Raw genomic sequence first — 26,978 nt, 5'->3', positions numbered from 1 at the left:
TTTTTTTTTCAGCACTTAAAAACCCCACAAGTTTGGTAGTGTCGTAACCGTACTGACCTGGACAATCATATTTAGAGCTCGTTGTTACTGCAGAATGAACACCGAAAAAAAGAAAACCCAAAAAACAATTGCCAAATCGCATTCTTTTTTTGCAATTTCCCTTGGAATTAATTTATCTCAGTTTCCAGTACAGTAACATGGATGTACAGCTAGTCTCACAGAAAACAAGCCCTGCTGGCTTTGTCAGTAGGAAAATATAAAAGTTCCGGCTCTTGGACTAAGGGGTGTAAAAATGAAAAGCACAAAAACGAAAAATTGCTTGGTCGTTAAGAGGTTAACCTAAAGTGGGAGAGAATCTTTTACAATTATAATTTTTTCACTCACAAATTAGACAACAAACGGATTTCTTTTGTTTAGGAACCACTTCTGGCTCTGACTGAAAAGAAACCATTCTATGCTCCGGCGTAGTCCCCTGCTTGTGGGAACACTGCAGCTCGTCACTAATCAGGACTACGGGAAGATGGCGGCGCACGCACAGTTCTCACTCCAGCGACTGATGCAGCGTAAACAGCATCCAGTACCCGCCTACCTGCGATTTCCAGCGTCACCATTGGTTGATTCTGAAGACCACATTAGAGCGTGCTGATTGGACTAAATGAATAGCTGGTTTGGCGCCAAGATGGCGGCCTCTTTTCTTCCCTCAGAGAAACTATCCACTCTCCGGATTGCCGTGAGTGACAGCACCGGTCCTAAACTGGTGGCTGTGGAGTGGACCAGTGTGGGTATCCGGCAGGAGGCACTGACGCGGCTGTGCAGACAGCGAGCGCTTTCTTCTGGCCCTGTTAGACCTTTACTTGCGCCCACAGCAGCCATCATGCAGAGCGTGCCCCGCTCCCAGCCGTCCTGGCAGAAGGAACACGCGTGGCTGTCTCTGCAGGCCCTGGGCTTTGAGGCCGGAGCAGAGGCCGCCGCTGCTGTCAGGCCCCTCGCCCATGTGACGTTCGGAGTGTGAGTTCCCCATTCCCCTGGGGTCTGGGAAGGGTCACGTGGTGAATGTTGGTGTTTGGTCTCATGCATCCTTTCTCTCTAGGAACATGTTTGACAAGCCTAACAAGGACGCCTTCTGTGTGGTCTTCCACTTCCTGTTTGCCAGGCTGGACAGTGCCCGCTGCAAGGAGGTCTTCAGGTAAGGGGTAACCTCATGGTATGGTGAGTGGTGCCCACTACCTGCTGCTGACTGTGCCTGCAGGTACATTGCGCTCCTGCCCTTCAGTGGGTACGTGCAGGGGTGTACGTAGGAGTTGTACGCCCCATACCAAACTCCCCTTGGTCATGGTGCAGTCATGCAAGTATAATAATAATCTTTATTTTTATATAGCGCTAACATATTCCGCAGCGCTTTACATACATTATCGTCGCTGTCCCCATTGGGAGTTACAATCTACATTCCCTATCAGTATGTCTTTGGAGTGTGGGAGAACCTGGAGGAAACCCACGCAAACACGGGGAGACCATACAAACTCCTTGCAGATGTTGTCCTTGGTGGGATTTGAACCCAGGACCCCAGCTCTGCAAGGCTTCAGTGCTAACCACTGTGCCGCCCAAGTATGCTGACAAAGAGGGCGACCAGTTACAGGCAATGTCTAAGCAGCTTGTGGAAAGCGTAATAATCTGTACTGAAATATATACATGGAGCTCTTAATTGTACATAGAGAGCTGACGTGTGCTAGAAAGTAAAGGGCTCTTTGAAAAATCATGAAATTAACTCTCATTTGCCATGTTTGGCCCCGATGAACTAATAAAACTTATACTCCCCTCCCGTGCTGGCTTTGTTCCCGCAGTGTCGGCACTTGCTCTCTTCGGGGCTCCCGTGCTGTTGTGTCATGTGACCTCGGCACCCAGTCAGGGCTGGCGTCACTGTCCCCGCCTCCTGTCGCACTGAAGAGGAAGTCAGTGATCAGCTGCAGCGCGGACCTCTTCAACATGTTCGATTTGTCCTTTTGCGGGGACAGTAACTCCAGCGCTGATTGGGCGCCAGGGTCACATGTCACAACCATCGCACGGGAGCCCTGGGACTGCGAGTGCGGGGGCTTAACATTTAGATTAAGAAGTGGACAAACCCTTTAAAAGGTTAATCTGCAACCCAATAGTAAATTTCAACTAATCTTAAATTACAAAAGTTGTTTTTTAAAGCCATGGTAAAATTCCCTACCATTCTCTCTACTGCAACTTATGGTTCTGTTTATCAGCTTTGAAAAAGAATGCCAGAGTGCGTGCAATCCGCTTTTAATGTTGTACTAACAAACCTTTTGGACTTTATGAATCTGGATTTTTTTCTCATGTTTCTGGATTTCCATGTGGAATCAAGAGCTGTGGAGTCGGTAAGCCACAGTTGCGACTCCGACTCCTGGATTTTATCAGACTCCGACTCCTTCATAAATGGCCAATTCGTAACAATAAATTTACTGTTGTAAAATATTAACATCGTGCTTATTCAGTTTCTCACCATCATATAAGTAATCAGACCACTTAGAGCAAAAACTATATTTATTAGAATACAATTAGAATATAGCAAATAACTTTTATAAACTCTTGTAAGTAAATATGCAATAAACACTGTTATGCAGTTAATAAGAAGAAATCTATAAATTTGTCCTCAGAAAAAGTATTGCCTCTGTCAGAGCCTCCTTCATGGATGCCCTCAAATCTGATCTAATTATTTTGAGCAGCGAACAACCTCTCTACACGAACTTGGGTTGGTGGCAAAGCAGTAACTACTCGGGCAACATCTCTGACAATGTCAGGATACAGAGGAATCGCTTGTTGCACTGTTATTTTTGATGAACGGTCAAATTTCTCAATTTCTTTTAGTGCACATGAAAAATTCTGCTGAAATGTACTGGCTGTGTTCTTTGATGGGGATGACTCCTCTTCTATGCGGGAACGCTTTGCACGGTCCTTGTGATCCAAATATTTTTTGAAATTAAATTCTTCATCAGTTGATGATGAGGGTGAAGATGTGGCAGGATGACCAAATTCTTCTTGTTCCTCCTGACTGTTCTGCAACCCTTTCATCCTTACTGCTATTTCAAACAGAGCTTCTTTTCCTTTAGTTAGTTGTTGATCATCTAGAAGAATCTGATGCATTGGGTCTACATAAACAGCTGCCAAAAGAATGTTATTTTGTAATAGTAGCTCCTCTCTCGTTTCATTGATGTAGCAATACCACTTGCAATTAACTCTCCTCTTTGGGACAGGCGAAACATCAGGTTCTTCCACTCCTTTAAGAAAATACCTGGAGTTAAGGCCTCTGCTTGTAATTTTTTAGTCACTGTAAATGGGTGCTCTAGCAACTTTTCCAGCTCAGTCACCTGATTCCACTGACTTTCATTTAGCATCAGTTGAGGGTTAGCCATGTCTACAAGAAAGGTTTTCAGTTCAACCAAGCGCTGAATCATTAAGTAAGTACTGCCCCATCGTGTGGCTTGATCAATAATTGCCCCTTTTCCAGCACGTCTCTTCAAAATTGAGTCAACTTTAGGGGTTCTGGCAACAGTAGCCAATTTTCTCACCTTGCCAATCAGTGCAGCAGCATGTCCTTCTTGCAGACTGTCTCTTATAGCCAGCTGTAGCGTATGCACAACACAGCGCATGTGATGAATGAAAGAACGTATTGACACAGTTTCAACAAGATCATCTAAACTATCATGTTGCTGTTCATCTGAAGCCACTTCAGTTTGCTCCTCAGTTACAATACGGTGTTCCTCTATTTCAAACATTTCTGTGTCTGTGGACCCAGAATGTTCTTCTAGCTGCTGGTCACCATCATTACTCTCATTCATTAGCTTAATAGTACTTATCATATTTGAAGCATTGTCAGTTACGACAGAAAGAACTTGCTCTTTTTTAAGTTCATAGTCTTGCAGAACCTTTTCCACCAAGACCTGGAGAAACTCACTGGTGTGATGAGCTTTGGTGTCTTTTACTGCCAATGTCTTGGTAACTATTTCATTTTTGTCACAAACAAATCGAACATTGATGGCAAAATAGTTCACTCTGTGACGTGTGCAGGCATCCATTTTAAGTAACAGAAAGTGTCCCTTGAGAGTTTTTTTTAAGTTCTTTCTTTTGTTTAAAAGCTTCTTCGATTACTAATTTTCTAATACTCTCTCTCTCTCTCCAGAGAAACACCAAGCTTGCGGGCCATTTCCCCATTCAGACACACAAAAGCTGGTCGTGAAAATAATGAAATAGGCACACTATCCTTTCCAACAAGCTCTATGATCTGTTTTTTAAATGTATCTACTGTCATTGTCACAGTAACTTTGTCACTGACAAAATATCTTGCAACTGATGGCTGCAAAGTTCTCTGCTCCTTTGTTTGGCTGGAAGAGCTGGGCACTGGTTCATTGGTTTGGATGCAGTCTTTCTCATCCACTGCTTTCAGTACTTCTGGATGAAAGCGCTGTAAGGGTATGTGCACACGATGCAGAAATGAAGCAGAAAATTTCTGCATCATTTCTGCATCTCCCTGGCAGAAAAAACGCATGCAGATTGTGCATGCGTTTTTCCTGCAGAATACATGCGGATCCACATGCAGATTCACATGCGTTTCCGCATGCAGATTGACAAGCGCTTTCCAGGCGATGTTAGCATCACCTGGAAAGTGCTTGATAACTAGGTCACACTATATAAATCCATGCAAACAGCATGGATTTATACAGTGTGAACCGAGAGAGTGTATATACTTACCTCCGATGGCCCGCGCTGTCCTGCTCAATCTGTTCTCCCGGCTGCCGGCAACTTTGAATTGAAAGACCTGCCGACGTCAGCGTCACGTGACCCGTCACATGACTCTGACGTCACCGCAGGTCCTACAACTCACTGCAAGTGCCGGGAACCAAGCGGGAGCGCTGCGCGGGCCGACAGATGGTAAGAATACATTTATTTTTTATTTTATTCTTCTTTTAGCTTTTTTAATGGTACCTGGGTGTGGATGAGACTCTCCTCTCCTCCACACCCGGGTACCATCCGCACATTAGAACGCACCAATTACGCAAGTACAAATGCTGTCTTGCGGAATTGGCGCGTTCTAATGCAAGTCAATGGCGGCGAAATCGCCGCGTTTCCGCAAAATTAATTGACATGCTGCGGATTTTTGACCGCAGCGTTAACGCTGCGGAAAAATCCGCATCATGGGCACAGCACATGCGGATTTCCATTGGGGAACATTGCTTCCCTTCTACCATGCGTTTTTCATGCGTTTCCGCGGCGTTTACGCAACTGCAAAAACGCCGCGGTAACGCATGAAATTCGCATCGTGTGAACACAGCCTAAATGTCTCTTTAGATTAGAAGCTCTGGTAGGAGCATTTTTATCTTTGCCTGAATATGCACTGATCTTGGCTTCACAGCATTTGTTTTCGTCTGGATCATTTGTCATACACTGACAGACATAATGTTTTCTATCTTGAGTGATGGTGAAATGTTCAAATACAGCTGATTTAATGTGACGCTTCTTTGACATTCTCAGGTTTTTAATTCTGCATTCACAATCCAAATGACAATTGTTTTTCCTAAAAACAATTGTACGACCAGGCAATAATTTTGTACAACTGATATAGTGGTCAGTAATACTGTTATTCCTCATGTACTCACAGTTAACTGATGCAAAGTTTGTTGAAAGGATAATACTTCTTACAGTCTTCCTCTTCTGAGTAGCAGCTGTGAGATGCTTGGAAGACGCACACCTAGTAAACATCTAGTCTAGAGGAGGAGCTTTACTACTAAGAATTTGCAACACATTTTCACTTTCAGTTTCATACATTGTAAGTAGGGGGGTTGGGGCAGCATGAGGTTAACCAAGTATAAGATTAGATAAGGGCAGTGGAGAACAGTGACACACAAGAAGTAAGAAATGTCTCTATCTCGAGCAGAACTGCTTATCACTGTTGTTCATAGTTTGATAGAACATATATATTTGAGTAACATTTATAAAATTCATATGAAAGTTCAATTATGAAATATTAATACATTTTTTTTTTTAAAGCTGGAGTCGGTACATTTCTACCGACTCCAACTAAAACTAACTCCGACTCAGACTCCACGACTCAGACTCCACAGCCCTGGTGGAATCGCACGTTTTCCTTGCTTTTGCACGCTGAGAGATGCTTTATGTGAGCTGGTTACATTTTCTTACATTCTGTTTATATTATCCAGTCCCTATGATTCTTTTGAGAATTCCCAGTGCTTGATGGGATACTCAAACAAATCGTCATCTGCTGGCTGAAACTGCTGTCACTCCCCTTACTGTCCTGAAATAAGTTCAGAGGGGGAGGGGTATTTGGGCGGGCGCTTAGAAATCCTGACACTCCCCTTGCTTCGTTTGCTGCCCTGAAAAGAAGCATAATCAGTGACGCTCATTTGAGGAGCTGGTCCCTGTGGTGTCTTTCCTGTGCAGTGTCCGTTTGTTGTCTGCTTAAATGAATAGTAATAAGCCTGCTATAGAGCAGTGTCACTATGCCCAAGTGAGACCAGTGACATCTACAGGGGCGGCACTAGTCCTCTTGCACACCAGGTATAGTGACACCGCTTGGCTGCTGTCTTATTACTATTCAGCTGCGCTCATCGCACAGGAGAAGAGACAGCACCGCCCCTGAAATGAGTCACTGACGCTTCGTTTCAGGGTGGCAAGGGGGGAGTGACAGCAGATGAAGATTCGTTTGAGTATCCCATCATGCACTGGGATTCTCAAATGAATTGTCATAGGAAGTGGGTAATGCAAACTGAACCTTAAAGGGATATTCCCATCTCCGTGGTGGTGGTGGTATTCCCCCTTTAAGTTGCAATACTGAGTGAGTTATAGGGAATTTTATCATGACTCTTTAAAAACCTAATACCTTTTCTAATTTTAAGATTTATTAATTGAAATTTACTTTTGGATTTCATACTTGCCTTTTAAAAATATTAAAACGGTATAGACCAGTAGGTGGTAGCTCAGAAAACGCATAGCAGGAGGTAAATATAAAGATCTCAGAAAAAGTGTAATGTGACCTACTTGAGTGGGATATATCTCTATCTCTAATCTTGGGATTCTAATAAAATGTGTGTGTATATATCTGAGAGTGTAATGCTTCCAAGTGGTATATATAATCTTGATGTCTTTAGTCCATTAGTTATGGATTAAAGAATAAAGGCATCATGATTTTACATACCACTTGGAAGTGCTCCTCTGTTTCCCTCTTGTCTACCGTTGCTGTTCTGCACAAGCCAGAGATATGGCACCCATTAGGGATTGTCTGGTCAAAAGTGATAAGTCTGCAGTCACTCTGTGTGACTGCAGACTTATGAATGCCCCCAGCGCAGGCACTGTGTGCTCTGTAGGGGTTCGCCGGTATGAGACCCATTAACGGTATGTATGTGTTATACGTACTCCCGGCCAGTGGGCCTGGCCTCACTCCCCATACACTTGTATTGAGCGATGCTGCGCCTTCTAGTCACACGCCCACTGACTGTCACTAGACGGGGTGTAGCCTTGCTCCATACAAGTGTATGGAGCAAGGCGGCAACTGGCTGGGGGTATGTATAATGTATACCTAGCATCTGGTCCCAGGACTCATACCGGCATATCCCCAAGCCCCCCCCCCCCCCCCCCACAGATATTGTGATAAAGATTTTATGCTCTATCCCTGTAGCTGGATTAATTCCCACATATTTTGATTGGACTTTTCTGGATACAGCGATACCACATATATGGTGTGTGTTTTTATAGAGCAAAAAAAGAGAACCTGTCATCAGTGTTATCCATATTAAAGCTCACCTGTCAGCAGGATTGTGCTTAGTAAACTACATACATTGTCAGGTGGACACCGTTGCACTAAGATGATACCAGGGGGAAGGAGAAGTTGTGCTGCCCGATTTCCCCCTGGGTCCGCCATCCGGTAAGTTCTTCGGGTCCAGGGACCTCTTGCTCCTCTCCTGTTCCTATCCTCCCAGGGACAGGAAAAACACTGGAGGGGGAGGGCTTTTAAACTCGTGTTTCATGTCCATGGATGGATTAGGAGGACGTCCTACATGGAGCTGTCAGGGGGACATCCTGGAAAGTTACTTTCTCTATGCCTAGAGGGATTGATATCGAATCATACAGTGTCATGGTGGTCTGTGTGAACCAGGAGAGTGTCACATACTGGTCAGGTGGTATAAGTTGAAATACCTTTTATAATTCAGGAGTGAAGCACCTGGTAAGAAAATTACCTGATTATGCAGTGTATGCCACACCTGAGTAATAGGGCCAGGAGGCACTATTGGGCCCAGACGTAGGCGCTGAGCTGTGGTATGGCTATTCCGTGGTGGCATGTAGTTTGGTGTGTCACGGTGTTCCTACTTGGTTCCTGGCGCTCCAAACTCATTCCCAGGGCACATCTAGAGGAGTTAGAGGTAGGTAGGAAGAAACATGACCTTGGTATGAACAGTTCAAACGGTTTGCTGGATCACAGATTAATTATTCACAGCTTCTCCTGCATTTAGCTGCAACACTTGATTGCCATACAAGTTCCGGCTGGATGGCAACAGGACTGATGCTCTGACTTGGTAAATCTATAACTGAGGTTTGGCCTTGTTGTGATGTGCTCTGTAAGTTTAGGGTCTTTCAGGTTATACCCTCGGTCTCTAGGACTACCTACTATAGCGGGCAGGATGTGGCGTGCCACTTGCCTGTTTGGGTTCTGTATTTAGATTTTATGCATAAGGCAGGAACGTGCCTTTTATATTTCTTCTGCTGTCGGCTCTTGGTTGTCAGGTCTCTGAAAAGACTGGTAAGGTACTCAATCCTAGCAGCCCTTGTACTCTACTCCTCGCCTCTAGTCGGGCTAGATCCTCTCCAACTGCCAACTCTCCCTAGTCACCATAGTGACCAGACTATAGAGTATGTTGCTCAGACATCCCCCGAATACAGTCCCTTGCCGACCCTTATACCGCCACCTGCTGGTCTCCAGTGTTATTAAAGAGCAACACCTTTCATTTAATCTGGCAGAATGATACTAGGCAATCAGGGCTGTGGAGATGGTAAGTCCAATCTGACTCCTCAATTTCCCTGACTCCCGACTCCACAACACGGCCTCACTACTGAGCATGTACATAAAGTGCAGCACAGATCAGGAATAGAACAGACATTTATAGGACATTTCATAACTTTCCCAAATTCTTATGAGCAAATTTACAGCACATCCTGCATTGAACTAGTGTACCAAATTTACTGTGTTTTAGAAGTCGGCCCATTTTATTCCAGCTCCACCAAAATGGACTCCGACTCCACAGCCCTGCAGGCAATGCATCAAAGCATGAATTATTCCACAGGCTCCTATGAATGCAGACATATTTGTAATGGCCCCTTTTGGGTCATTACAAATACATTAATAGTGGAAAAAGGGGGGAGGAAATTGACATTGCTACGCTTTTTAGCTTACAATGTGCAGGTCATTGCAGTAGCTTGGGTGTCTATGGTAATGACCATTAACTGTCACTATAGTAGTGGTCATAACCACGAATAGCTAAACTATTGCAATGCCCTACATATGGGGTTAATCGACATGGCTAATCAGAAGAATACTACAGTTCTAATTGGAGGTATTTGCTAATATTATTACACCTACTACATATTGGCATAGGATCTTGGAGATGGGAATACCCCTTTTATTAGTTTCCATTTGGGAAAGCATGCAGCCCTTTATTTTTTTAGAATAAACCTGCTACCATACAGTGTTTTGTCATGTTTAGACGAAGCGTTAGCTTACAACAATTTATCCATATTGATAGATATTGCTGGCCCCCACTAGACAAGAAGAAAGATGCAGAGTTTAGGAAAGCATCATGTGAATGGCTGAAGAAGATTTCAGTAAGCACCTTTAACCTTTCCTCCATATCTTTCTGCTGACAATACCAGCCCATTGTGTTGTAGAATATGTGATTGTTAACGTTGCTTATTTCCAAATAGGAAGAAGTTGGTAATAGTTTTCCTCTTGTCGTGGCATCAATATTTCTGTCCCCGGGTGGTCCTAAGTTTATTCAACTCCTGTACAATTTTGCTAAATATGTTATGTTACAACATATCAAAAGGGATGCTTCTGGTAAGTTATCTGCTGCTAGCTTTTAGATCTCTGACATTGTATTACTAGGTTCGTATATGCTTCTTTTTTTTTTCCTTTTTTAGATGAAAACTACTTTATTCCTGATGCTCTGCAGAGTAGAATTGAGGACCCCCAGAAGTCTCTGGCTCGTAATCTAGTGTCTCACCGTAGATACCTACAGACGTTGCAAAGGGAGAACTTTGTGATCGAGGACTATCAGAGCAAAGCGCCGTTAGTATTGGCATAGCTTTGAGTGTCTACCTATTTTGCTAGAAAGTTACTATAAAAAAAGCATGTAGTTGCGTATTTTAAAAAATCATATATAATTTTTTTCCCCCTTTTCAAGGCTGTTAGTAAAACAGATAAGGGAGTTGCGCTCTGAATTTTCATCATTGCAGACCAAATTCAGGTATGCTGACTTTGTGGCAAATTATTTGGCCAGTTAAAATATACTAAAGAAATTAGCACATTTCTCAGAAAAAATGCCATCTAAATGTTAAAACAGCAGGGATTTTTTATTTGTGTATTATAGGTGCTGCTTTAGTTGTGTGTTTTTGTTTTCTTTTTTTTCTTCTGTGTTTTCGCTTGGGCTTCTTTAGGCTCTTTTCATGAAGAATTAAGGCTATGTGCCCACGTTGCGGAACTGAAGCATATTTTTTACGCTTCTCCCTGGCGGGAAAATCGCATGCGGATTTTACATGCGGTTTTCCCGTCAGGTAGAAGCGTTTGTGAGGCGTCTTTGCATGCATTTCCGCATGCGGGTTATCAAGCACTTCTCCAAGTAATTTAAGCATCACTTGGAAAAGTGCTTGACAACTTCTTCACACTATATAAATCCATGCAACCGGCATGGATTTATATAGTGTGACCAAGTAATAGTTAAAAAAAAAAAAAAAAAAATCAGAATGGTAAAAAATAAAGTTTATACTCACCTTCCGATGCAATCTCTGCCCCGTCCGGAGTCTTGAGCGGCTCACGCTGTTGTGTGCAGGACCTTCGGTGACGTCATTGAGTCATGTGATGGGTCACATGACTCAATGACGTGACAGGTCCTTCACACAACAGCGCGACGGAGGGAAAACATCAGAAGATAAGTATAAACTTTATTTTTATTCTTTTTTTTACAGGTTCTTTGGTACCCAGGTCTGGATGAGTCTCCTCTCCTCCAGACTTGGGTACCATCCGCAAAATTAATGAACATGCTGCGGATTTTTGACCACAGCATATATGCTGCGGAAAAATCCGCAGCATGGGCATTGACATTGCGGAATGCCATTGGGGACCATGGGGTGCGGATATACATGCGTTTTACAAGCGTTTACGCTGCGGAAATTCCGCAGCATATACGCTTGTAATACGCAACGTGGGCACGCAGCCTTAAGGTTATACTTTGGGTATTTTGTGTGCAGAAATTTCTGCATCTCTTGGCAGGAAAACGCAGCCTCAAAAACATTGCCTTTTTTTTACCGTGTTTTTTCAGTGCATTCAATTGGTGAAAAATGCTGGTAAAAATGCACAGAATTGACATGCTGCAGGCTATTTTTTGCACCAAATCTGCAAGTCAAAAATACTCAACGTGTGCATGACACTTCAGGTTTCTCACTCGCTATGCTGGCATCAGGTTTTGCTAGCAAATCTGCACAAAATCTGCAACGTACATCAAACTTCTTTTTAAAATGTTTACAAATACAGTTTTAATGAGTTTTTGCAGCTCCATGGGAAGAAAATTTTTTATGGCTTTTGGAACCCTATTGAAGAAAAAAATCTGTGTTCTCAAGACCAAAATAGCTGCTCTATTAAAAAGTTATTCTAGCATAAAGCTGTTATTGCCATAGGCGATAAATGTTAAGCTGCAGCACTTTTTTTTTTTCTGCTCTATAAGAATGCACATTCGTGCAGATTCAATGGATCTCAGTCTGATCACAGACCGCAATTCACGGACTGGCTGCGGGTTTCCTGATTGGAACATGACCGCTTCATATATTTCTGAGGCCGTTGTTTGGGTCGGGAGACCCGTGGCCAGTCCATGCATTGCGGTCCATGATTGGACAGGGATCTGTGAACATCTGCATTAGCCCTAAAACTGGATATTTTTTCAATTTACTGTGCTAAGCAGCATATATACTTGCATTTCAGAGCACTAAGTGTACAGAATGACAATTCCAATTCCAGGAGATATGTCAGGATAATCGAGGTAAACAGTTTTTGATATTTCACAAATTAATTAAATTTTGGAAGAAAATGAAAGGCATTTTAAATACTTACCTCTTTTTATGTTAAGGTTCGTTCTATGTGGAACACCATAATGCACATCTTAAAAACTTTGGAAAAAGAAATTGAGGTTGTCGATTCCGTTGTTGGAGGAGATGTGGATCAGTTCTCTCTGGATGGATCTAATATTGCCATAAACATTCCCAGCATGCTGGTGACTAGAATTGAGCGTGAAATGTACATGGTATGTGGGTGTCTTCTCTTTTTTTTGGGGTTCTTTTCACCCATATCGCATAAAAATATCTACCCACCTTCCAGAACAGGGTTATTCACAAGATGGCAAGTACCGCATTTTATTCGGTCTCCCATGACAGCACCACGAGAGAGAAGATCCGCCCATCAAGGACAGGAAACCTACAGGTTAAAAAGGGCGGCACCTCTCTCTCTCGCCTCAGTTTAGGTTTCCTGTCCATGATGGGAGACCTCGCAGGCTTACCTGCAGAAGATGGTCTCTTGCCCCAGAGGGAGCCACAGGGCGCTGGGATGGAGCTGTCGGTCCTGGGCCTCTGGAGACTCCACGTTTGGGCTCATTGGGGCACCTCCTTGTGCGTTGCGGCAGGCGTGACATCCCCTCACGGGAGGTAGATGTCCGCCATGTGTGGAGCCGCTAGCGGACGTCCCCCCTCCCCCCTGCTGTACGAGCCAGGAGATCCGTGCCGCGCCGGCGGGGCACGTGACAGACGCGGCCCTGTGACGTATTTCCGGTGCGTCGGGGACGTCACCGGTAGTGGGCGGAGCTCTCGCGCGCAACCAGGAAGTGCGCGCGAGCATGAGGACGCCGAAGTGTCCACGAGGAACACAACGTCAGCTGGGCAGGCGGCGGTGAGCCCACCTGGGGGAGGGGAACCACGAGGGAACAACTAACTCCCTCCTGGGTTTGTAAAAAAAAAAAAAAAAAAAAACACACATGGTACCTGGATGGCCAGTATAAAAGAGTCCTGGCAACATACAGAGGGGCTTCCCAGCCCATTGTTACCTTGGTAGACATTGGAGATTCGCAGGAGCAGCTTTCACCTCAGCAAGAACTGCTGCAGGAGCAGCCCTCTGGGGAGCCCTCACAACTGGTGGTGCAACGTCACTCCCGGTCTGGGTCTAGTCGTTGAGCTAGGAAGTTCACCACTAAGAGCAGAAAAGATGGTCCGGTTCAGCGTGATTCCCCGCCGGTTATGATGGATTCTTCTGCTTCTACGGTACCAGATATTCTGTGGGGTAAGTGGAATCTTCGTGGAAGTTCTACTAATAGTTTCCTCCTCCTTTTTCTTTCTATAAACTCCTCTTTCAGAGCAAGAAATGTTCAGCTAAATCTAAACATAAAGAATGTGCCTTATGCAGCAATCCGCTCCCTGATGCATATATTAAGAAATTGTGCCAGCTGTGTATTAAAGTAATGACGGAGGAAACCCCGGGGTTTTCCCTGGGCCTAAAGACTTTAATTTGAGAGGAAATAGGCAAGGCTTTGCAAGGCTCAGAATCTACTCATATTTCTCGGGAACCTCAGCCGGGTTCAGACTCTGACATATCTGACGTTTCCTCCTCCGCGCTCTCTTCTTCTGATAGTGAATCGGATAGACAGTGTTTTACTCTGCAGGAGGTTGATGCCTTGGTAAAAGCTGTCAGGTCTACCTTGGGCATTGTAGACATGAGGGCAGAAAAATCTGTGGAGGACGTAATGTTTGGTGGATTAGGTCAGAAAAAGAGAAAAGGTTTTCCCGTGAATACAAGAGTTAAAGACCTCATTGATAGAGTGGAAAAAACCCGACAGGAAGGGCAGTGTTCCTCAATCTTTCAAGAGGAGATACCCATTTGAGGATGCCATATGTTCCTCTTGGTCAAAAGCACCAAAGCTGGACGTTGCTGTCGCTAAAGCGGCAAAAAAGACTTCCCTCCCATTTGATGACATGGGAGCATTAAAAGACCCCCCCCCCCCCCCCCTGGACAGACGAGCCGATACCTTCTTAAAAGGTGCATGGGAGACAGCTGCAGGAGCACTGAGACCAGCAGTAGCAGCCACCTGCACATCTAGAGCCCTGATGGTTTGGCTGGAACAGTTAAACAGTCAGCTAAAGGATGGTGTCTCTAGGAAGGAGATTATTTCTTCCCTTCCACTGGTCCAGGGTGCAGCGGCCTTTCTTGCTGATGCGTCTGCGGACTTAGTCAGATTGGCAGCAAAGTCATCAGCTCTGTCAAATGCGGCTCGACGAGCATTATGGATTAAATGCTGGCCTGGGGATGTACAGACAAAGTCCAGACTGTGTACAATCCCTTGCGAAGGAGAATCTCTTTGGCCAGACTATGGACGAATTGTTGGAGAAGGCCGGAGATCCTAAGAAGGGTTTTCCATCGGTACCTCTACCCTCCTTTAAGAGATCGTTTCGGAAAAGAAAATTCATCCGAAGAAGATTTTTCAGGGAACCGGACAAGTCCGAAGAAAGAGGTCGAAAAGGTAGAGGCCTTCTCTTTGGTTAATCTCCAAAAAATGAGCAGAAGCCAGGGAATGCACAATCAGCCCAGGTGGGAGGGAGATTGTCATTATTTTTCCCACCTTGGGAACAGATTTCTCATAGTAATTGGATTTTGAGCCTGATTAAATATGGTCTAAAATTTCAATTTCAAGCTTTTCCTCAAAGAGATTCATGATTGTTCCCTCTAGTTCCTCCCCAGAATGCGAGACTGCCCCCGTATCGGAAATTCAAGTCTTAATAAGGAAAAAACGTCCTGATTGAGGTTCCGGATTCAGAAAAGGGTCTCGGATTCTACTCCCCGCTCTTCTTGGTCCTGAAACCGGATGGGAGTTTCAGGACAATTATAAATCTAAAATCTTTAAATAGCTTCCTTAAAGTAGATACTTTCAAAATGGAATCCTTGAAAACAGTAATAAAATTGCTTTTTCCCCACTGTTATATGGTAGTTCTCGATCTCAAGGATGCGTATTACCATATTCCCATTGATAGTTACTATCAGAAATACCTGAGGCTGGCCATTGAAATTGAGGGGGTGGTTAAACACTTTCAGTACACTGCACTTCCGTTTGGGTTAGCAATAGCCCCGCGAATTTTCACCAAATTAATGGCAGAGGTTATGGCCCATATAAGAGAAAGAGACATTCTAATAATCCCTTACCTGGATGATCTCCTGATAGTGGGAAACTTTTGTTCAATGCGAGGCCCACCTTCGGGTGACCATGTCTGTCTTGGAGGGCTTGGGGTGGCTTCTAAATTTGGGAAAATCTAGATTAACTCCACTCAAAGCTCAGCGGTATCTGGGGGTCATTTTAGATTCTAAGAAACAGTTATGTTATTTATCTGAAGAAAAAATTACAAGAATCCAGGGTTTGGTAAGACAGTGTATGGATAAACCCTCTATGTCACTCTGTAAAGCCATGTCGCTATTAGGGACCTTAACCTCGAGTTTTTCTGCAGTTCGTTGGTCACAATTTCATTCAAGGGCTCTTCAGTGGGATGTATTGTATAACAACTCAGTCCTAGAGGGACATTTAGACCGTGAGTTTACCCTATGTCCTCGGGCCATACATTCCCTTCATTGGTGGTTACGACACAATAATCTTTCTAGGGGAGTCCCCTGGGAGTGTAAGCCAACGGCAGTCTTAACTACAGATGCGAGTGCTGCAGGTTGGGGAGCTCACTTCGAAGGAAACTTAGTTCAGGGGACCTGGTCAAGGAGTGAGGTACAGTTGTCATCAAATGTTAAGGAGCTTTTGGCGATGGATTATGCGTTCAACAAGTTCCTTATATATTTACAGGGCCAGCATGTGCGTATACTCTCGGACAATCAAGTCTCGGTAGCTTATATAAATCACCAAGGGGGAACCCGCTCAAGAGACTTAATGAGGCTAGCAGACAGACTTCTTCAGAAGGCAGAAGATCATTGTCTCTCCCTTTCGGCTATTCATCTAAAAGGAAAAGAAAACGTCACAGCGGATTTCCTAAGCCATACTTCCATAAAAAGAGGGAGAATGGTCCTTGAATCCTCAAATCTTCTCCAGAATTGTGGCAATGTGGGGTCTTCCGACAGTGGACTTATTTGCGACAAAATCCAACCGGAAGGTGACAACATTCTGTTCCCTAAACCCCAGAGAAGAACCCCTGACAGTGGACGCCTTTATGGTTCCCTGGAAATTCCCTCTGGCATATGCATTTCCTCCCATGATCCTGCTTCCAGCAGTTATAAGGAAGATCAGGGCAGACAAGGCCAGAGTAATACTCGTATGCCCCTTTTGGCCCAAAAGACCGTGGTTCCCTTGTCTCCGAAAAATGTCCATATCAGATCCCTGGATCCTTCCGGAGATTCCGGACCTTCTCACTCAGGGTCCGGTTTCCCATCCTCCAGCCTCGAGTCTCCATTTGACGGCGTGGAATTTGAGAGGGTGCTGTTAACCAACAAGGGATTCCCCGCAAATGTAGTAAATACTCTCTTGTCAAGCAGAAAACCCGTTACCACCTGCATTTATGCTAGGACCTGGAGGAAGTTTTTATCATTTACTGAATTTAAATCAGAGGAGGGGCCCCCTATTGGGAAAATACTAGAGTTTCTGCAGCGGGGGCTTAGAGTTGGGGCTTACCACTAGTACCTTAAAAGTACAGGTGTCGGCTTTGGGAGCTTTTTCTTCCGATATTGCAGCTAATTATTGGGTAGCACAATTTATGAACGCTTCCTTTAGGTGTAGACCCATTATCAAAGCAAAATCCTCTCCCTGGGATTTGAATTTGGTCCTAGATGCTTTAACTAATCCTCCCTTCGAGCCCCTAGATTTAGCCTCCCCAAAAATTATTTTCCTTAAAACAGCCCTGTTAGTGGCCCTGACTTCAGCCAGAAGAGTGAGTGACATACAGGCTCTTTCCATATGTCCGCCATTTACTCAGATTCTGGATGATAGGCTGGGTCAGGTTTTAATACAATCCTTTCTTCCAAAAGTAGTCACTCTGTTCCATAGAACTCAGGAGGTAATTCTCCCAACTTTTTGCTTCCCCCCCCCCCCCCCCCCAAAAAAAAATCAAAAAGAGAGGCTACACACTTTAGACGTGAGGAGATGCGTACTCAAATACCTACAGATTTCACGCAGTTTTAGGAAGGATAATTCCCTATTTATATGCCATCAGGGGGCTAGAAAGGGTTGTAAGGCCTCAAAGTCTACGATTGCAAGATGGATTAGAGAGGTCTTATCCCTCGCCTACTCCTCAGGGAATAAGGAGGTTCCGGAGGGGTTGAGAGCTCATTCCACCAGAGCTATAGCAACCTCCTGGGCGGAGAAGACAGGGCTTTCCATCGAAGAGATATGTAAGGCTGCCACTTGGTCTTCTCCTTCTACCTTTTATAGGCATTATAGATTGGACCTGGGTGTCTCTGCCGATCTCACCTTTGGGAGAAGGGTGCTTCAAGGGAGTGGTCCCTCCCTAATTTCCTTTCGTCTCTGTAATTCTCTCGTGGTGCTGTCATGGGAGAACGAATAAAGCCTTAGTTACTTACCGCTAACGGGATTTTTCGGAGCCCATGACAGCACCCGTACATTCCCTCCCTTCACTGGTGTTTTGCACTCCCGTAGAGTTGGCTTTCCTTTGTTTTGTGCACCTTTTGGGAGAAGTTGGTGAAAGTAATGTACTTAATGTAATGATGTGTTTATTGTAACTAACCTTGGCGGTCCTCTCATGCTCTGTAAACTAAACTGAGGCGAGAGAGAGGTGCTGCCCTTTTTAACCTGTAGGTTTCCTGTCCTTTATGGGCGGATCCTCTCTCTCATGGTGCTGTCATGGGCTCCGAAAAATCCCGTTACCGGTAAGTAACTAAGGCTTTTTGGACTATAAGACATACTGGACCATAAGACGCACGCACCCCAAATTCTCAGGAGGAAAATGGGGAGGGTGGGATGTAATGCATCAAATGGGGGTCTGAATTCAGCTTACCAGCGAGGGGCGGTGGTGGAGTGGGGACACAGGTGGTGTTCAGAGGTGCGATGCTACAAGTCCCAGGGTGGTAGGAGGGGGTGCTTGACTGTCCTCAGCGATGCGGGGGCTCCGCCGACATTGATTCCCAGGCGCCTGTACGTGTGATACTGATGCCACACACGGATCACAGCTATCTCCTTTACTGGTTTTTCCGGTACCGGAAATATACGGACGTGTCAAACCGGCCTAATTCTTGGAAGACTTGAAGCTGCGATCATTTGATAGCTTTTGTTATACATGGCAGTGCTTCAGCTCTGCTATGTATAGCAAAAAATCCTGATCTCCTATGAAGACCGGCCTTGGGGATTTACAATGACAGGCATGAGGGTCTTCTGCTAACTCTGGCTGTCATGACAACCCATTGGCGCCAATGGGCGGGACTCATGCTCTTCCTGCCAGCCCATGTTAAATGCCGCTGTCAGTGATTGAAAGCGGCATTTAACTTGACAGCCGGGTGTGGAATTCAAGGTTGTGTGTTTACTTACTCTGAAGGTTTTATCACCTGGTGATTATCATTGCTGTGACTATCTGGCATGTGCTTGTAAGTCAAACTCTGCACCCCTCCTTTGAAAAGCCGTCCACTGTCTGTAGACCATAAGTATAACATATATGATGCCTAAACGGGATCCATTGGAGTAACAGGAAAAACACACTCGACACTAACAATGCCACAAAAGGAACTAAATGCCACCTTAGTTCAAATAGTGACAAGGTTTTCATATTAAAAATCTTTTTATATTGAATACATAAAAACATGCATATATGTAGATAATAACTTATAAGCAAAGAACATCATGAAAAATAAACGATTGGTCCTAGATAAATGACACCTGAGCCATATCCCTTATGAACAATGATGATAGTGTTTTCTGACATTTAGTATACTTACAGCATCTTTTTGTCCATATACTTGGTTGCACTTGTCATTTGATATAATTATGGAAACCTAAAGGGATCTATTTACCTTAGTCTTATAAATACACCAAAAAAGAGCCTTTTTGTTTATGGCACTTCCACCAAATATACATAACCTATAACAATATGGAAGCACAAGCTATCATAATTACATCAATCTTTATTAATCAGAATTAAACATAAAAAAAAACCATAATAAAAAGGGGAAACATAGCAGAATTAACCCCATCAACAGGCTATACAGATTCATTCCACAAGAGGGAGCTCAAGCTCCATAAACAGACTGCAATGTAGATCAGCACAAGGCATTAACAACTACCATATAGGTTAGTGTGTCACTAAAAAAACTCAATTTCTCTAGATATGAGAATATTTGATAAAGTACAAATGTGCTGGAATACAGATAAATATTAAACATCTATAGATCAAGCAGTGCCTAGTGATATATGCATACTATGGGAAAACAAAATACCAAAGGCTTATGCGGGCAAAACAGCCCTGTTATCAGTAGTATTAAAGTACACCTAATAATGCATCATTCAGTCCCACAGTGAAAAAGCATACTGCGAAACGCGCGTTGGGGCCAGTAAACACGTTGACAGATGTACCTTTCATTCCCAGCACTTTGCCTTTCTATGATTTCCTTCTTACTCTGTCTCTGCACTCTTCACTGTAGTACTGAATTATGTCTTTTTTTTTTTTCTTTAAATGCGTGTAATTGGGGCTGAAAAATCTTTCAATGAAAAATCATGGGTTTCATTAAAACTTTTACACAGTTTGTCTCCTACAGCTGCTGTATGATGCGGTCTATTGCTGGCTGCGGCTGCCGAATGAGTTACTGGGATTGGCAACTTTTTTTTTTTTACCAGATGTGTTGGGGACATGTTTGTGTGGCACTTACTATTAGATAGGTATGCCAGGTTCTCCTCCTGCTCTTGTTACTGCGGCTTTCCTCAGTCTGCAAAGCTCTCCTGTCCATACAATTGCGGCTGGTGGAGGGACCTGTGACCAGACCTATCCACTAGCTTTGTCTAATAGAAAACCTCACATGAGAACTGCTTTTCTATTGGAGGAGGATGATGGACAGGTCTGGTCACATGTTCCTCCACCCGCAGCCATTGTATGGACAGGAGAACTGTGCAGTCAGAGGAAAGTTGCAGTAACGAGCAGGAGGAGAACCTGTCATTATAATGGTAAGTGACACACAATCTTGTTCACAACACATCTGGTAAAGTAAAGATAATGTTGCCCACCCTGTTGCCTCATTCAGCGGCTATGGGAGGATGTTGGCAGTGCTCTAGTCTGATGGTCTCTGGCCACAGGACCAGGGTTCTGCAATTTTTTTCTTAAGTCTAATTTGACTGTTTTAATTAAGTCTCTTCTTGTTAATGCAGTTGCAATTGGAAAATGTGTACGAAGCTGGAAAAGTGAATTTTATCACAGTTATTCAATTACTAAATGAAGTCCTAAAGGTGGTTAAAGAGGAAAATGTCCACAACCGTGGCAAACAATGCCCAGTAGTAGACCTCCAGTATCTCTTAGCAAAAGTGAAGTATGAAACTGAAATTCTTCAAAGAATAAAGCAAATCAGGTGAGTTTTTCTTTGAGATGATTAGAAGCTAAATATTGGGAGACTGATACACAAACAAAGTACAGACTTGCCCTGTTTGTCACAGAATCTCCCTAAAGTAACACTGCCTTTTGATGACCGGAACGAAATGAGAGAAATCGTAACGGACAGATACGGGGCAGACATGTTTTTAACTCAATATAATCTAATATTATTTTGTGTTTTTTAAATATTTCAGGCATAAAATAAAAAGGGAGGACCTTGTATACATTAACAAATCAATTAATGATAAAGAAATCGAATGGGATAAAAAATGGGAGAGGTTTTTGGGCCAATCACCATTCAGCCTCTCTAAGACGTTGAATCCAGTAAGTTTGTGGGGTTTTTGTTGTACAAGTGTCTTTATTCCTATATTCTATTTTTTTTTAAATGGCCACTGATATATTTAAGAATATGTACCTCTTGGGCAGAAGAGTCATACATTTGTAGGTGATTAACCATAGTCCATATCCATTTTTTTTTCTTCTCTCCAGGGTCTTCAATTTCAGTCATCCCTGCCTCTATTTTCATTTGAACCTGCCACAGAGGAGGAGTTCATAAACAGTCCTTATAATCTGTTCCCAGAATCTGTCCCAGGTGAGATGTCTTGTATATTGTTTACGTCTTATCCATCTTTATGTCCTATAAAGCTATAAAGACTCGCAGTTTGGACCAGCGGCATAGCTGTGCCACGGACATGAGCGGTGCTCTCCCAAGCTGCTATCTGAGGTGAATTTGCCTTTACAGCATCCGAGGAGGACAAGTGCACTGAAGCCGGCAGGACCTAGTGATCTGGATCATTTCAATGCAATCTTTAAAATCTCCATTGCAAAGATCCTGTGATGGCTGTGTTCTTTGCCTAAAAGACCAGCCACCACTGATGGTCTACAGAAGTGGCTAGTAATTTAGACAACGAACAGTAAAAACAAAAGCCCTACATTCTTGAGAGCAGAGAAGATTTTTATTAAAATATAAACTGCTTTTTTTTTCCCCCAATTTCTGATCATGAGAAATCCCTTTTACCAGGCTAATGGCATGGTCTTCAAGTATCTGGTAGAAGGAATCTGACACCACTGAACGTCTCTGTATACTGACCATTGATCAGTGATCTTTTCGGCAGTGTCATAATTGGGTACATTTTGGTTATACTGCAGTTCTCTGATACCTTCCCATTAGCAAGATTTTTGACATACTGGAAGTCTGTTCATATACTCCCAACAGGGTAAATTTGGATCATATATTGGTTGGAAGACTAACCCAATTAGGGCACTGTTTTTTTATATGTTTATGTATATATAAAACTTCTACCCATCTGCAATATAAAATTACAGGCACAGAAGCAAAATGGCACTTTGAGATGCAAGTTTTATATACTGAGCCAAATAAAGCCTATTGCTTACACTTATGCATCTATCTTTCTGTACTTTTGTTTTGTTAGCATTCTCAAACAATGATTCTAGCTTTAGGAACAGAGAGCCCAGTGATTCCTTCATGAATTTTATGGATGCTCCATTGTTCACACCTACTGGAAGGTAAGTATTCCAGAATAGGATATAATAGTTTTCTTCATCTTTAAAATGTTTCCAGGTTTGTAGCCACAAAGTTCTACAGGCATGTTCTCATTTATACCACTGAGCTTTTAAAGGAGCAATAAACTTAAAAAGAACTTCCAACATTTACTAAAATAATTGTGTTGGGGGACCTGCTGGAGCAAGTTTTGTGAGTAAATGTACACACTGCTTTTCCGCTTGGATTGATGTCTAGAAAATTTGTAGCTTTCTACATTACCACCTGAACTTGGATTTTAAAGGCAGTCTGTCGTGCCCATATTCAAGTTACTGGTAGTCATATGAGACTTATGTCCCATAGAAAGCATACCTTTTTAGTATAGATTTATTCGGTCGACCATGACAGCACCACGAGAGAGGGGGTGGGAACGCCCAGTCTTTAATTTAAAAAAAAATGGAAGGGGCTGGTGCACCTATAAATTGGGTCTGGCACCACAGCCCTGTGCTTCCCAGCTACTTCTGACCCATATTCCAAATGGAGACTGAGCAACAGCAGCCGCTGCCATCACAATCTCAGCGGCTCCTTGTGAAACCCCAGGAGAAACTGCTCCTTCGGGGCAGCGGAGGTAACCGGACCTTGGAAAGGCGTGGATCTGCAAGCAGGTCCAGTCACCATAGCTCCAGCAGGATGGATGAATCTGCAACTTTCAGGGACAATCCCCCGGCTGAGAAAGATCCTTCCTCCAAACCGGTACCAGCCATTTGAGTCGTATGGGTAAGTGGTCTTCGAGAAAGTTCACTTAATAGGGTGTCCCTTCTTGTCTATCTTTTACTAGGGGGAAGAAGTGCGTCACCAAAACTAGGCACAAGGAATGTGCATTGTGTAAAATCCTGTTAGCGGACTCATAGCCAAAAAGGCTGTGTCAGTCCTGTATCAACCAGACTCTGGCAGGCAAGACTCCTAGTTTTTCATCAGAATTAAAATCCTTGGTCAAATCCGAGATCAGCTAGGCACTCTTTAAAAAAGGAAAGGAGAATGAAGTTGCGGAATGGGAAGGTTCCCTAGTTTTGGACATCCCCTCCCCCTTCCCATCGGACTATGAAGAAGAGTCTGACAGCACTTCTTCCTCATACTTGTCCTCAGATAGTGGGGCTGGGCGACATTGTTTCCCATTAAATGAAATTGATGGTCTGGTTAAAGCAGTGCGTACGACTATGGGTATTATGGACACTAGGCCAGAGAAATCTGTCCAGGACGTCATGATTAGGGGCCTAGAACAAAGAAAAAGAAAATGTCTTTCGGTTCAGGGTCTGATACGAAGAGAGTGGGAAAGACCAGACAGAAAGGGCTTTCTCCCCTCTTCCTTTAAAAGGAAATGCTCCCTTTGAGGACTCTGCCTCATCCTCTTGGGAGAAAGCCTCAAGACTTGATGTGGCGATAACAAAGGCATCTAGGAAGTCCTTCCTTGCCTTTGATATGGGAGCCCTCAAGGGCCATTTGGACAGAAAAACTGATGCTTTTAAGGGGGACCTGGGAGACATCTGCTGGAGATTTAAAGCCGGCGGTTGCAGCAACCTGTACGGCCAGGTCTCTGATATGGCTGGAACAGCTCGGGTCCCATCTGAAAGGACGCCCAGGAAAAATATATTGTCTAGCATCCTGCTCATGCAAGGAGCTGCTGCTTTCCTACCGGACACCACGGCAGATTCGGCCATGTTGGCCGCAAGATCGGCTGCCCTGTCCAATGCGGCTCATGGAGTCCAGGCGAGAATGAGACTGCTCTATTCCATGCGTGGGGAGATCATCTCTTTGGGCCTGCTCCAGATGAAATTTTGGACAAAGCAAGTGATGTGAAGAAGGGATTCCCCAATCTATCCAGGTGTACCTATAGACTATAATTTTGCGGTGGAAGGGGGGGCTGTTGGGCTACTTGCCTACCTGGACAAATATTTCAGCCAGTAACCTGGATCCTTGTTCTGATAGGTTCGGGTCTTTGGTTTGAGTTACAGGTGATCCCTTATGAGAGATTCATCTTGACCCTGGTCCTTTCCACTGGATTTAGTGCAGAAGGCATTCCTGATGGAGGTCCCAGCGGCTGAAAAATTGTTGGAGTTCTACTCTCCCCTCTTCCTGGTTTCTAAACCTGACTGTACCTTTAGAACTATTAACCTGAAAGCCTTAACCGCTTCCCGACCGCCCACTGTATATCAACGTCTGTGCTGCCTGGGCTCTGTGCAGCGCCGACTTTTATAAAAGGTCGGTGGTCCTGCAAGCGCTATGGGTGCAGTGCAGAGCAGTAGCTCTGACAGGGGACATCATCGGCACCTGATTAGATCAGGTCCCAATAATGTTAACCCTTAGCGGGGACGGGGCATTATCATGCATGAAATGATCTCGATGGTCCAGATGGATGGAGTGGAGGATGGCTGGTTGATGGACACCCAATGCAAACACGGCTACGGCGCTAACGAGGAGGTGGAGTAATGTTTTGGGCTGGAATCATGGGGAGAGAGATTGTCGGCCCTTTTAGGATCCCTGAAGGGGTAAAGATGAACTCCATAATGTATGTTAAGTTTCTCAAACAGCACTTCCTTCCATGGTTCAAGAAGAAGAACCGTGCATTCTGCAGCAAGATCATTTTCATGCATGATAATGCCCCGTCTCATGCTGCACATAACACATCTGCATCTCTGGCTGCTATGGGCATAAAAGGGGACAAACTTATGGTGTTGCACCCATGCTCCCCTGACCTCAACCCCATTGAGAACCTCTGGAGCATCATCAGGATCAGCAGGATTTGGGAATGTTTAGCTTGCAAAAAAGAAGACTGAGAGGAGACTTAATAGCTGTCTACAAATATGTCAAGGGCTGTCACATTGTAGAAGGATCATCTTTATTCTCATTTGCACAAGGAAAGACTAGAAGCAATGGGATGAAACTAAATGGGAGGAGACACAGATTAGATATTAGAAAAAACTTTTTGACAGGGTGATTAATGAGTGGAACAGGCTGCCACGAGAGGTGGCGAGTTCCCCTTCAATGGACGTCTTCAAACAGAGGCTGGACAGACATCTGTCTGAGATGATTTAGTGAATCCTGCTTTGAGCAGGGGGTTGGACCAGATGACCCAGGAGGTCCCTTCCAACTCTACCATTCTATGATTCTATGATCAAAAGGAGTGTCTATGATGGCGGGAGGCAGTTCACATCTAAGCAACAGCTCTGGGAGGGTATTCTGTCCTCATGCAAAACAATTGAAGCAGAAACCATCCAAAACCTGACAAATTCAATGGACGAGAGAGTTCAGAAGCTGCTTTCGAACAAGGGGTCCTATGTGCAAATGTAACATCACCTAGAATAAAGTTTTGAGTTGAAAACTGTTTGATTTCAGTTTGTAATAACCTGCTAATGCTTATTTCAAAAATGACCATTTTTTTGCTCTTTATTAAAATGAAAAGGTTGAAAACTCTGCTGTGCATAATAATTTGGAACATGCAGTTTGAGTGTTTTATTTTTTAAAAAAATATACTGTTATCATAGGCAGTTTGTACAAAAACCTTTCAATTGTACTCTAATAGTTATTTGACTGGAAAATTACAGTGACTGCAATTCATATAGGTAATTTGGGAAAATCTGAGAATATTATTTGCATAATTTGGAACACGGTGTATGAACCGGGGCCGGACAGAGGGATGGCAGTGAAATTTCCTCATTGAGGTGGAAGTTGGACACAACGTTCGGAAGGAAGGATGGAACCGTACGGAGAACTACCTTGTCCTGATAAAAAGCCAGGAAGGGTTGTCTGCAGGAGAGTGCTGTGAGTTCAGACACCCTGTGTAGCGAGGTGATTGCCACTAGGAAAACCACTTTCTGGGATAGAAGGCGGAGTGAGACTTCCCTAAGGGGTTCAAAAGGTGTTTCCTGCAATGCTGTCAGCACCAGGTTGAGATCCCACGTCTCTAGTGGTCGTCTGTAGGGGGGAACCAATCGGGAAGCCCCCCCTGAAGAAATGTCTTTACTTGCGACTTGTTAGCAATGCGCGTCTGATAAAGCACCGAGAGAGCTGACACTTGGCTCTTAAGAGAGCCCAGAGACAGTTTGGCCTCCAGACCCGATTGGAGAAACCCAAGTACCCTGGGGAGGGAATAAGGGAAAGGGGTCTGGTCACGAGAATCGCACCAGGCAAAGAAAGCTTTCCAGGTACGGTAATAAATCTTTGTAGCGTTTGGCTTTCGTGCTCTGATCATGTTTTTGATGACGTCAGGCGAGAACCCTGACTGGGTTAAAAACCCAGGTTTCAATGGCCATGCCGTCAAATTGAGGGCCCCTGAGTTCTAGTGGTAGAACGGGCCTTGTGACAGAAGATCCGGGCGGTCGGGGAGACTCCAGGGGACATCTGCTGTAAGCTGCACGATGTCGGCGTACCACGTACGTCTGGGCCAGTCTGGTGCGATGAGGATGGTTGGAACTCCCTCTTGCTTGATCTTCCTCACCACTCTGGATATTAGGGGAAGAGGTGGAAAGATGTACAGGAGCTGGAACTGAGTCCAGTCCTGAACCAGGGCATCAGCTCCCAGCGACCGCGGGTCGTG

At 44.2% G+C, this 26,978-nt stretch overlaps 1 non-coding gene and 1 pseudogene across 1 annotated transcript; both read left to right on the top strand.

Moving 5' to 3' along the window:
- Nucleotides 1-474: 474 nt before the first annotated feature.
- Nucleotides 475-26,978, top strand: part of LOC141215876 (HAUS augmin-like complex subunit 6) — a 52,128-nt pseudogene continuing 25,624 nt past the window's right edge.
- Nucleotides 20,897-21,027, top strand: LOC141175000 (small Cajal body-specific RNA 8). The gene has a single exon (XR_012253003.1).

This window comes from Phyllobates terribilis, unplaced genomic scaffold (genome assembly GCF_046119375.1).
Source record: "Phyllobates terribilis strain yellow unplaced genomic scaffold, ASM4611937v1 Scaffold_1__5_contigs__length_1240528914, whole genome shotgun sequence".
In the NCBI taxonomy this organism is placed as follows: domain Eukaryota; kingdom Metazoa; phylum Chordata; class Amphibia; order Anura; family Dendrobatidae; genus Phyllobates; species Phyllobates terribilis.
The sequence above is the reverse complement of the archived record's forward strand: the minus strand, read 5'-3'. Positions and strand labels throughout refer to the sequence as shown.